The 11,709-nt window shown below is 40.1% G+C and overlaps 1 pseudogene; it reads left to right on the top strand.

The window, feature by feature from the left end:
- The first annotated feature begins 10,467 nt into the window (after window positions 1-10,467).
- On the top strand, window positions 10,468-11,497 carry LOC112932257 (mitogen-activated protein kinase 3-like; annotated as a pseudogene).
- The last annotated feature ends 212 nt before the right edge of the window (window positions 11,498-11,709 follow it).

Below are 11,709 nucleotides of genomic sequence, written 5' to 3'. Positions count from 1 at the left end.
TGGCTTTTTATATGGTGATAACATTGCTAACCCACTGTCACTAGACATTGAGTTTTGGGTTATTTTTCTCATAGTAGTGATAGTTTGCTTTGTCTTTCAACACTTACCTGTCTCTTTCCTCATGGAACCAATAATAGCCATTTATGAAATAACTGACTGTAGTTTGAACTGTTGTTAATGGCTAACAAACAGGTTAACATCATTGGTCCAGTGGATGTAAGATCTACGACCTGGGCAAGCTACCTGGTTACTTGTGGATTAAGGAAAGGCGTGTTTCATCTGGAACCTGATAGCAGCTTCTCCTACCTCCTTTGTGCTCTCTTAGTCATTTTAAGCATTTCCTTTTCCATTTTCTGCTCTGCTCTTACCAACAAGATACCTATGACTTTTTCTAGTTCCTCTTATCCATTATTTCTGACTTGGCTCCATAATTCCTAGTGGTTAGTGTAAGTATAAAGCCACAATATTTTTGATACACTTTTCTTTCTACAGATGGCTGGATCAAGGGGAAGATGATGGTAAGATTGTAAGAGAACTGTATGCCAGGGATAACAGTATCATCTTTGCAAGTGAGTGTCATGTATACACATTTCTTAGAAAATTCTGTATTATGATGATTGAGGAAAGCATGACTCTGCTGAAATTAATAATTCTCTCTTTCCTTTATACCTTCAGAGCAGAAGCTAGAACTTAATAGAAAAGAAACAGTAAGATTTTACTTTTGGTTTTAAATTGTTTGGTACAAATAGTGTCCAAATAAGTATTTTGTGTGTCAAATCAGTATATAATTTAGTAAGCAGTGTTTCTTGGTAATTTGTCTTCTTATATCGTTGTTTTTTGTTTTGTTTTGTATTTAGTGGGCTGCAGAAAGATGGAAGTTTATGAAAGGAAATACTCTTCAGTTCTACAACAGGGTCACTGAAGGGTTTGTCCGTCTACATCCAGATGGCACAGTTGATGCAGTTGGAGATAAGAGAGACAAATATGGTAAAATTATTTAGCAAGCAAGTGGTGCTGTGGCAGTTTTGGGAACTGGAGGAAGGCCGGTTTCTAGACCTAGTTTAATTTGCAGTTTTATTTCTTCTTTTCACATGGTCCAATATTAAGTCATTTAAATGATTCACTATCTGCATTAATGAAATAAATAATCAATAGATGACAGACTTTAAATCGGGGCCAACACTGTCATTATGCAGAACAGTACACCATGAGAAAACTTGAATTTGCTATTAACTGAAGAATAAAATGTAGGAAATTAACATTAATTGTTCATAAAAATCAGCAGTTGTAGCTCTTGAATTGGCCATTTAAGGCATTAAGTTGGTTTTACTAAATATTAAGTGCCTATTCTGTTTAAAACGTTGTGTTAAGGGATCCCTGGGTGGCGCAGCGGTTTGGCGCCTGCCTTTGGCCCGGGGCACGATCCTGGAGACCCGGGATCGAATCCCATGTCGGGCTCCCAGTGCATGGAGCCTGCTTCTCCCTCTGCCTATGTCTCTGCTTCTCTCTCTCTCACTGTGTGCCTATCATAAATAAATAAAATTAAAAAAAAAAAAAACGTTGTGTTAAATAATTTGAGGGCCATAGGAGTAACTAAGACATTATTCTGAATTCCAGAGAGTCACAAGCTAATAAGGAGGACAAACACATGCAATTCTAATAATTTTTTTTTGTAGCTAGTGTCATAATAAAGGTATAGAGGAAAAACTAGGCAAAGAAAATCTAGATTTGATGTTCAGTGAAGGCATAACCATAAGAATTCATGAAGAAGGGGTAAACTGATAATGGTAGATCTTTGACTATAAACCCAAACCACTAACTCTTTTTGAAACAGATTTAGTATTTAAACAAAATTTGTCAGCTACATCTGTGAATGTAACTTGCTGTATTTTGTTAGAAACTTTTGTTCGAATAGCCTGTAAGATGTGCTGAAGATATTTAACCTGTAATCATTTTCAAAATGTAACTGCCTGGGATGCCTGGGTGGCTCAGCAGTTGAGGTTCTGCCTTCAGCTCAGGGTGTGATCCTGGGATCGGGGAACAAGTCCCACATCGGGCTCCTGTGGGAAGCCTGTTTCTCCCTCTGCCTATGTCTCTCTCTCTCTTCTCTGTCTCTCTCTCTCTCTCATAAATAAATTAAAAAAAACAAAACAAAACAAATGTAACCTCCTCTACCTTATGTTACAGATCCCAAAGAATAATCCAGTTTTCTCCTCTATGAAAGCATGTAGGAGTTTAAGAATACTTCCTAGTAACTTTTTTCCCCCCAAATTAATGTATTAGAATTTTTTTTTAACCTGTTGCTTCCCATTTGGGATGATTTACCTACTTAGATCAGTCAAAATGACCCTATATAACCTGTTGCCTTGGGGTGGTTCTCTTTTTCCTCATTGGATATAGTGGATTGTATTTCCAAATGTGTTCAGAAAAACAAGAGAGCCCAGTCAAAGACCAAGACCATTCATTTCCCACAGCGAATGCAGCAGCCAGAGCAACATCTTGCTTGGTTCCCCATGTCCCAATCCCACCATATCCTGAGGCAAGGGCCTGATGGTACTTGCATATGTGGATGAGTGCATGAACGGGGAGAAATCTCCAAAGCAGGAAACTCTGGTTTTATATAGGATTACCCATCCTTCTTTACAGAAAGAGAGAGAGAGAGAGAGACAGACAAACAGATAAAGAAAGAGGAGACAGAGAGCACTTATCTTTATTTTGGAATATAAGCAAATCTTCTTCCAGGGAAGGGAAGGAAAAGCCTTTACCTTTATTCCCCTGTGTGTGTGTGTGTGTGTGTGAGAGAGAGAGAGAGAGAGAGAGAGAAAGAGGAGAGAGAAGGAGAGAGGGAAGAGAGAGAAGGGAGGGTGGGAGAGAAAGAGGGAAAGAAAGGGAAGGAGGGATGGAGGGAGATGGTGGAGACAGGTGTCTATGCTTTATTATGATAGATTGTTTCCTTATACAAGCATCTGTATCTCCTACTGTTATATCTTGGATTAATCCTTCTTGGAAGCCAGCCCTCATGCTACATGGAAGCCCAGACAGCCATACAGAAGATTCCAGAGAAAGAACTGATGCTTTGACAGCCCCAAGTGAATTCTTACCCTATAGCTAAACATACGAGTTCTGATAGAGACCAAACTAACTGGTAGATATGGAAAGAGAAACTTTTTCCCTTAAGTATTTCTAGCATCTTAATATGCTAGTCCTTTAATATATAAAATAGAATGAGCAGTCCTTAAAAGGGAAGTGCAGGATAATATGAATAATTTTCCTTAGCATAACTGACATTTTTGCAGCAGGAGGTCTTTTATGTGTGATAATTACTTGCAGCATTATTTCCTAATGTTATGCTCAGTGTCCCATAAATTCACACTCATAAATCAGTTTTCTTGCCTGGAAAGTGTTGTGATGAACAGTGCTGACCCATGGACATCTCTTCAGGAAAATATTTTAAGAACATGTCTCTGAGATTTGTTTGCTTATAATTTTCACTCTGCAAAACAGTGTTGTTTTTATCACTGTGAGACAATACTTCTATTTAGTTATAAGCTGGTTGTAAATTTAGCCATTTCCATACATAGAGAGTTTGAATGCTCATTTCTCTGAGAGCTACTGACCTATTTACTGGCAATACTAGACCTAAAAACACCACACAGCATGAAAAGATCTTTGAAATACCACAGGGAGCTTCGTTTTATGATCATAAGCTCTTAGGTCTTAAAAACAATACTATGCTAACTCTGATAATGTTAATGTCATCGATAATAACAATCATAAACAGGTCTTCTAGTCTCTAGTGTGGGATCTTAGAACTAAAAAAAAAAAAGAGGAGACAGCCAAAGCAACTCAATTTTTAACTCTAAACCCTTGATAGTTTATGTCAGGGCCATTTTCACAAACTTCCCCATCCTCTAGAATTTTAAAAGATTTACCATAAAACATGGATTCTCAAAATTTTCTAATTTTACAGTAGTTTTTCAAGATAAATATTCATAATCTAAATTCAGTTTATTTGACTTATATTCTAACGGGATTAAGCATATATTTAAAAAATGTATGATACATTACTGCAGTTTCTAATGTGTCATTGTCCTCTGTATTGTTGCTAAGGATCTAGGTCAATAGTTACAGTTTCCCCTTATTCTTGATTTCACTGTCCACAGTTTCAATTACTTGTAGTCAAATGTGTTGTGGAATCAGAGATCCTTCTTCTGACATATTTTCAGAGGGTCACTAGTAGCCAAACACTACATCACAATGCCTATGTCATTCACCTCACTTCATTTCATCATATAAGCATTTTATCATCTAATATCATCACCAGAAGAGTGACTACAATACCATATTTTGAGAAAGAGAAAGAAGAGACCACATTCAGATAACTTTTATTAGAGTACATTATTATAATTGTTCTCCTTTATTACTAGTTATTGATCCCTTTGTCTAATTCATAAACTTTTTATAGGTATTTATACATAGAAAAAACATAGTATATATAGGGTTTGTTACCATCTGTGGGTTCAGGCATCCACTGGAGGTCTTGCAGTGTATCTTCTGTGCATAAGAAGAAACTACTCTACCAGGTTTTGAGATGGATTTTTGGGTATTGTTTTTGAACTATTTATTTGGTGCCATGTCATACTAGTGCGTATGGAAGAGGTGACTACATTCTTCAGTGTGAGAGTTTTAAAATATGTTCACAAATTATGTGACACTGCCCTCTTTAAGAGGTGAAGCCTATTGTTCTTCCTTCAAATACAGGCTGGATCAAGAGACTTCTAACAAATAGAATATGGTTGAAGTGAGTGTGTGTGACTTTTGAGACTAGGCCATAAGAGGCCTTACAGATTTTTCCTGGTACTCTTCTTGGTTCACTGACTCTGGAGGAAGCTAATTGCCATGCCATAAGGATATCCAAGCAGCACTATAGTGAGGCCAGCTTGGAAAGGAACAGAAGCCTCTTAACAACAGCCAATGTGAGTGATCCACCTTGGGAGAGTATCCTCCAGCGGCAGTCAAACCTTCAGATGACAGCCCCAACCAACAACTTGAGTGTAATCTCATGGGAGGTCTTGACCCAGAGTTACCCAGATAAATTGTTCCCAAATTTTTGACCTACAAAAATTGAAAGGTAATAAACATTTGTTTTAACCTGCAAAAGTTTTGGAATAATATTTTACATAGCAGTGGATCACTAATATATCAGTTCAGTCACTGTTCTGCAAGAAAGATGCTTTTGTAGTTTCTCACTCTGGATGCTATGATGGATTCCATCTTCTCTTCACATTAAGTAATGGCCAGGAATGGAAAGAGCAGCATCTCTCCTGTCTCTAATCTGAATCCTCATCTTCTTTCTTGCATGCTGATTTCTGCATTTTGTACTGGTGCACTGGGTAGTCCTGTATATTCAGTGCCATTTTTCTATACTGAAAACTATAAAACATTTTTGAAAGAAATTAAAGAAGACCTAACTAGGTAGAAAGACATCCTGTGTTTATGGATTGGAAACTTAATAATAAGATGACAGTACTTCCCAGAATGATCTACAGATTTTATTCAATTCCTATGAAAATGCCTTTTCTACAGAAATGAAAAATGAATCCTAAGTTTTATATGGAATTACAAGGAACCCTGAATAGCTAAAACAATATTGAAAAAGAATAAAGTTGGAGGACTTACATCTTCTGATCTGACAAATTACTATAAAGCTACAGTAGTCAAAATGGTGTGGTACTAGCATATATATTGACATTTAGATCAGTGGAATAGAGTTTTGTGTTTTTTGTGAGATGATCAGTCAGGTACAAAAGGAGGTACAGGAGAGGCTCAGAAAAACAAAGTTTATTATATTCATGGGTCCTAAAGACAAGAAGCATGATATATCATGTAGGACCACATAGAAAAACACTAGGGAGTTCAGGAGACAGAAGACAGGAGGGAGAGAGCACTTAGACCATGAACTTTACTAGGATTTATACAGGAAAGGCAAGGCAGGGCAGAGTAAACAGTTTAAGATTGGCTAGTTTGAATAACATCAGTGAGTTTTGGACTGTAGAGGTGATCTCTAGTTGCCTGGTACTTGGCTCTGTGATGATTAAGAGAGAGAAGTGGTGCCTCCTGGGGCACATGGGCCAGAAAGAAGTGGTATGGGTCTGGATTGGTTAGTTTGCACATCAAAGGTATGCTTTTGTCTGGGTCTTTTACTATCTCTAAGAATTTAGGCCAGTATGAGGCAAGTCTCCTAGCCAGAAAAATTTCTTAAGATGTCAAATCATATAATATACAGAAAAATTATACAATGCAAATATAATTGGCAATATAGAAATAAACCTGTAATCCATGGTCAATTGATTTTTGACAAGGGTGCCAAGACCTTCAGTGGGGAAAAATTTTTTCTTTTCCCCTGTCTTCAACTGAGGAAAGGCTGGACCTAGAGGTTATAAGTGAATAGTCTGTTCAGTAAATGGTGCTGGGACAAGTGGATATCCAAATACAAAAGAATGGAGCTGGACACTTATCTCATACCATAAATAAAATTTAACTCAAATGGACCAAAGTAGGATCTAAAACTATAAAACTCTTAAAAGAAAACATAGATGAAGATCTGCACATCCTTGGAATAGTCAGTGGGTTTTTTAGATACGATATCAAAAGCACAGGCAACAAAGAAAAAATAGGTTGGATATCTTCAAATTAAAAACTCTTGTGAAAAAAAAACTCTTGTGCATCAAAGGATACTATCAAGATGGAAGGGTAACCCCAAAATTGGGGAAAATACTTGCAAATCCTATGTCTGATAAGGATCTAGTATCTAGAATATATAAAAGCTCTTAAAATTCAACAATAAGATGAACAACCTAATTAAAAAATGAACAAAGAACCTGAATAGACATTTATCCAAAGAAGATATACAAATGGCTAAGAAGTACATGAAAAAGATATTTAGTATTACACACACACATATTTGGGTGTGTCAAGGACCAGTGTCATCATCACACACAACCATATACCACATAGGCTCAGCTGAAAAGGCATCTCTGGTGATTGGCAGTTGATGAGAGTTACATACTCATTGAATTTAAAGGATTGAAGACCAGTTTTTCTCATCTTTGAGCATTCTGCTACACAAACCTATCTCCTGTACCATATCACATTTATTTAAAGATTTTATTTGAGAGACAGCACATGGGCTGGGGAGGAACAGAGAGAGAGGGCGAAGTAGACTCCCTGCTGAGGAGGGAGCCTCATGTCAGGCTTTCTCCCAGGACCTTGAGTTCATGACCTGAGCCAAAGTCAGCCACTTAACTGGCTAAGCTATCCGGGTGCCCCCATATCACATTTTATTATCAACCAGTGCCTCCTAGGCAATTTTCCTTAGAATCACAGAATAAATCAAGAGAGAATGGGCATGTACACTCATTCAGGGTATAATTTGAGCTGTTCTGGTAATTTATGAACTAAAGTTATACATTGTAGTTTGGATTCAATTCAGTATCATCAGTGGTCAGTGAGACTTAAGTTTGTGTTTTATATCATAGAGAAAAATCCAACTGATTTTATTTCTTATTTAGAGGATAGCTGCCACAATTTTCATTCCCACCAGCAATGCACAAGGGTTCTTTTTTCTCCACATCCTCACCAACAGTTGTTACTTCTTGTGTTTTTTATTTTAGCCATTCTGACAGATGTAATATCTTATCATAGTTTTAATTTGCATTTTCCTAATGATTAGTGATGTTGGGCATCTTTTCATTATATGTGTTGGCCATCTGTATATCTTCTGTGGAAAAATGTCTTTTCAGGTCCTCTGCCCACTTTTAATCAGGTTATTTATTTATTTTTTTTTTATTTTGAAGTTGTAGAAGTTCTGTATTTTGGGTATTAACCCCTTATCAGATATATCATTTGTAAATATCTTATTCCATTTGGAAGGTTGCCTTCTTGTTTTATTGATGATTTCTTTCGCTCTGCAAAAGCTTTTTATTTTGGTGCAGTCCCAGTAGTTTAATTTTGCTTTTCTTTACTTTGCCTGAGGAGACATATCTAAAAAATGCTTCTATGGCTGATGTCAAAGAAATTATTGGTTATATTTTCTTCTAGGAATTTTGTGGTTTCAAATCTTATATGTAGGTCTTTATTTTCTGTTATTTCTGTATTTTGCCTTCTTAGAGGATGTGAAGTACTATCTCGTAGTTTTGATTTACATTTTTCTAATGTACTATGACTTGAAGTATCTTTCTATAAAGAGAATTAGGACTGGGGTAAGTTTGAGGAGTAGAGTTCTAGCACCTTTTCCTAGCACTTTGTCTTTTTGCTGTTCCCTACCGAAATGGAAGATGTGGCATTCTCTGCGAAGTTTGGACGTGTGTATATGCAGAGAACATTTTGTCAGGAGACTGTTTCTCCTTGTACACAGCTCACGTTTCTATATGATCTGGTTTTCCTGTGGAAAGCTATGTGTAGCTACTTTAAGAATGTCTGTATAAGAAGATACTGCAAGGTAAGAACATCTCTCTTCAGGGAGAGTAAAATCTCCCTCCTTTTCTCAGAGAACATTTGTTTTCTGATTAAGATAATATCTCTCTGTGGACAAAGACTGAGCAGGTTTGCCAGCAGCCCCTATTAATGTTAGGGCTTTCCAAAACTTGGAGTTCTCAGGTGTGATCCGGAGTCACCGTGTGTGTGGTAGCATTTATCTAGCCCCACTCTGTATTGCCCTGATGGGACTCAGGACCCAGGGAAACCAGTATGAACCTGCAGTTTCTGCTGTCTGCTGTGCCGGGTCTAATAAATTGTTTAAACTCGGCTATGCTTGCTTTGTCCTCACCGACTGAATTCATGGAAATATGGCTGGCTGACTTAATGGCTGCCTGCTGCTTAGGGACTGCTTGTCTATGTGATATACTAGTGTCTTCCTCCAGACTAGCTGTTTGTTGGGTGACAAGACAGGGGACCTGGAAAGTACTAGATTATAGGGAAGGACCATAGCAAGGTCAGAGATTAACTTGAGCCCCTAATTTTTCTTGAATCTGAGTCATAGATTACTGGGTTTTCAGGGATTTTAGACTAGGCACAGAGAACATGTAAACAGGTGCCATCTGGCCACCCCAAATGGCTGCCCAGTGCAAACAGGCCTTGCCTTGTTAGGATTCTCCAGTAGCAGTAGGCTGTTGATGGTATTACAAGGATGCTATCTAGTGTGATGGACAGTAGAGGAACTATTTTAATTCCTGCATTGTTAGATAGAGAAATGGCAATGACCAGAGGAAGGGCCTCCATGGCAACTTACATGAGCAATAAATCATGTACTAACTTCACCTGGTGAATGAAGGTGAACGAGGAAAATCAGGAGAGAACAATGTTCCTGTTCCTTCTGAGTAGCTTCTAACAGCTGCACCTGAGCAGAGAGTAGGAGGAGCTTTGAAATTCCAGACAGTGACTTGAGGTTGTAATATGCAAAGTATAGCACAAAATATTTATCAGAATTGCTATTTATGGTTTTTCTTTCAAATTAAATTAATCATTCCAAAAGAAATCCTGAAGGAAAATTTGTTAAAATTACATTAAATATATAAACTTGGAAAGAATTGATGACTTCAGAGTATTCAGATTTTTCCTTTAGGAATGTTTCCTATATTTATTCATTCAGAACATCATACATAAATTAAAAAATTTTGCTCTCTTCACATAGGTACTATATTGTCTTTTTCGTGTTATTATGAGGCTTTTAGTTGCTATTATAAATACCCTTTCCATTATAAATAACATATACAAAAATATGTAGAAATGTACAGGTTTTTTTTAAATACACAGTTTTTATGTTTTATTTATTCAGTATTTAGTAAGTGCCTGCTATTTGTTAGGCACTGGTCTAGAGATATATTTATTTTGAATCTTATCACTTTACTTCACTCTAATTAATTTAAAGAGTTTTTTCAGACATTGCAGATATAAATTTACTAATTCATGGTAGTTAAATTTATTGTTTTGATTTCAAGCACTTTTCCACTGGCAAGAACATCCTTAAGAAGTTAAAATAATGTTAGTAATATTGGCATTCTCGTTTTGTGATTAATGTTGATAGATTGTCTTTAATGTTTATTAAAAATTGGGTATTTGGGCGGGGCCGCCGGGGGGGGGGGGAGGCGGGGAGGCGGGGAGGGGAGGGGAGGACTGGAGTTGGCGGTGGCGGCGGCTCAGGGGGGCGGGGGCGGGGGCGGGGAGCCCCGGGGAGCCGATGGGGTCTGCCCGGGGGTCTCGGGGGAGGTGGAGGTGGTGAAGGGGCCACCGTTGGGCGTGGGCCCGCGCTACACGGAGCTGCACTACCTGGGCGAGGGCGCGTACTCAGGGTCAGCTCAGCTCACGACCACGTGCGCAAGGTTCGCGTGGCCAAGAAAATCAGCCCCTTTGAGCCTCAGACCTACTGCCGGCGCGCACTGAGGGGGTCCGGATCTTGCTGCGATTCGGGACAGTCTGCGGGCGCCCACCCTGGACGCCATGAGGGATGTCTACATCGTGCAGGACCTGATGGAGACAGACCTATACAAGTTGCTCAAAAGCCAGCAGCTGAGCAACGACCATGTTTGCTGCTTGCTCTACCAGATCCTGCGAGGCCTCCAGTATATCCACTCAGCCAGTGTGCTCCACCGGGATTTAAAGCCCTCTAACCTGCTCATCAACGCCACCTGCGACCTTAAGATCCGCGATTTCGGCCTGGCCCGGATTGCCCATCCTGAGCATGACCACACTGGCTTCCTGACAGAATATGTGGCCCCGCGCTGGTACCGAGCTCCAGAGATCATGCTTAACTCGAAGGGCTACACCAAGCCCATCGACATCTGGTCTGTGGGCTGCATTCTGGCCGAGACGCTCTCCAACCGGCCGTCTTCCCTGGCAAGCACTACCTGGACCAGCTCAACCACATTCTAGGTATCCTAGGCTCCCCATCCCAGGAGGACTTGAACTGTATCATCAGTATGAAGGCCCGAAACTACCTGCAGTCTCTGCCCTCCAAGACCAAGGTGGCATGGGCCAAGCCTTTTCCCAAGTCAGACTCCAAAGCCCTTGACCTGCTAGACCGGATGTTGACCTTTAAATTTTTTTTTTTATTATTATTTATTTATGATAGTCACAGAGAGAGAGAGAGAGAGGCAGAGACACAGGCAGAGGGAGAAGCAGGCTCCATGCACCGGGAGCCCGACGTGGGATTCGATCCCGGGTCTCCAGGATCGCGCCCTGGGCCAAAGGCAGGCGCTAAACCGCTGCGCCACCCAGGGGTCCCCGGATGTTGACCTTTAACCCCAACAAACGGATTACAGTGGAAGAAGCACTGGCTCATCCCTACTTGGAGCAGTACTACGACCCAACAGATGAGCCAGTGGCTGAGGAGCCTTTCACTTTCGATATGGAGCTGGATGATCTACCCAAGGAGCATCTGAAGGAGCTCATCTTCCAGGAGACAGCCCGCTTCCAGCCTGGGGTGCTGGAAGCCCCCTAGTCTGGACAGACACCTCTGTTCCTTGGGGCCTGGCTCTGCCCCCTGCCTGCCCCTCCCCTGCCGGACTGTTAGGAAATGGACACTGTGCCCCACCCAGACCCCTGGTGGCCCAGGTCGGGGCAGGGGTGCACCTGGCCACCTTCCACGGCTTTGCTCTGGCCTCCTGCTCCAGGCAGGCCAAGGCTCCCTCTGCCCCGCCTCCCCTCCCAGGA

The sequence above is a fragment of the Vulpes vulpes genome, chromosome 13 (genome assembly GCF_048418805.1).
Source record: "Vulpes vulpes isolate BD-2025 chromosome 13, VulVul3, whole genome shotgun sequence".
In the NCBI taxonomy this organism is placed as follows: domain Eukaryota; kingdom Metazoa; phylum Chordata; class Mammalia; order Carnivora; family Canidae; genus Vulpes; species Vulpes vulpes.
This window is presented reverse-complemented; position numbering and strand designations above follow the sequence as displayed.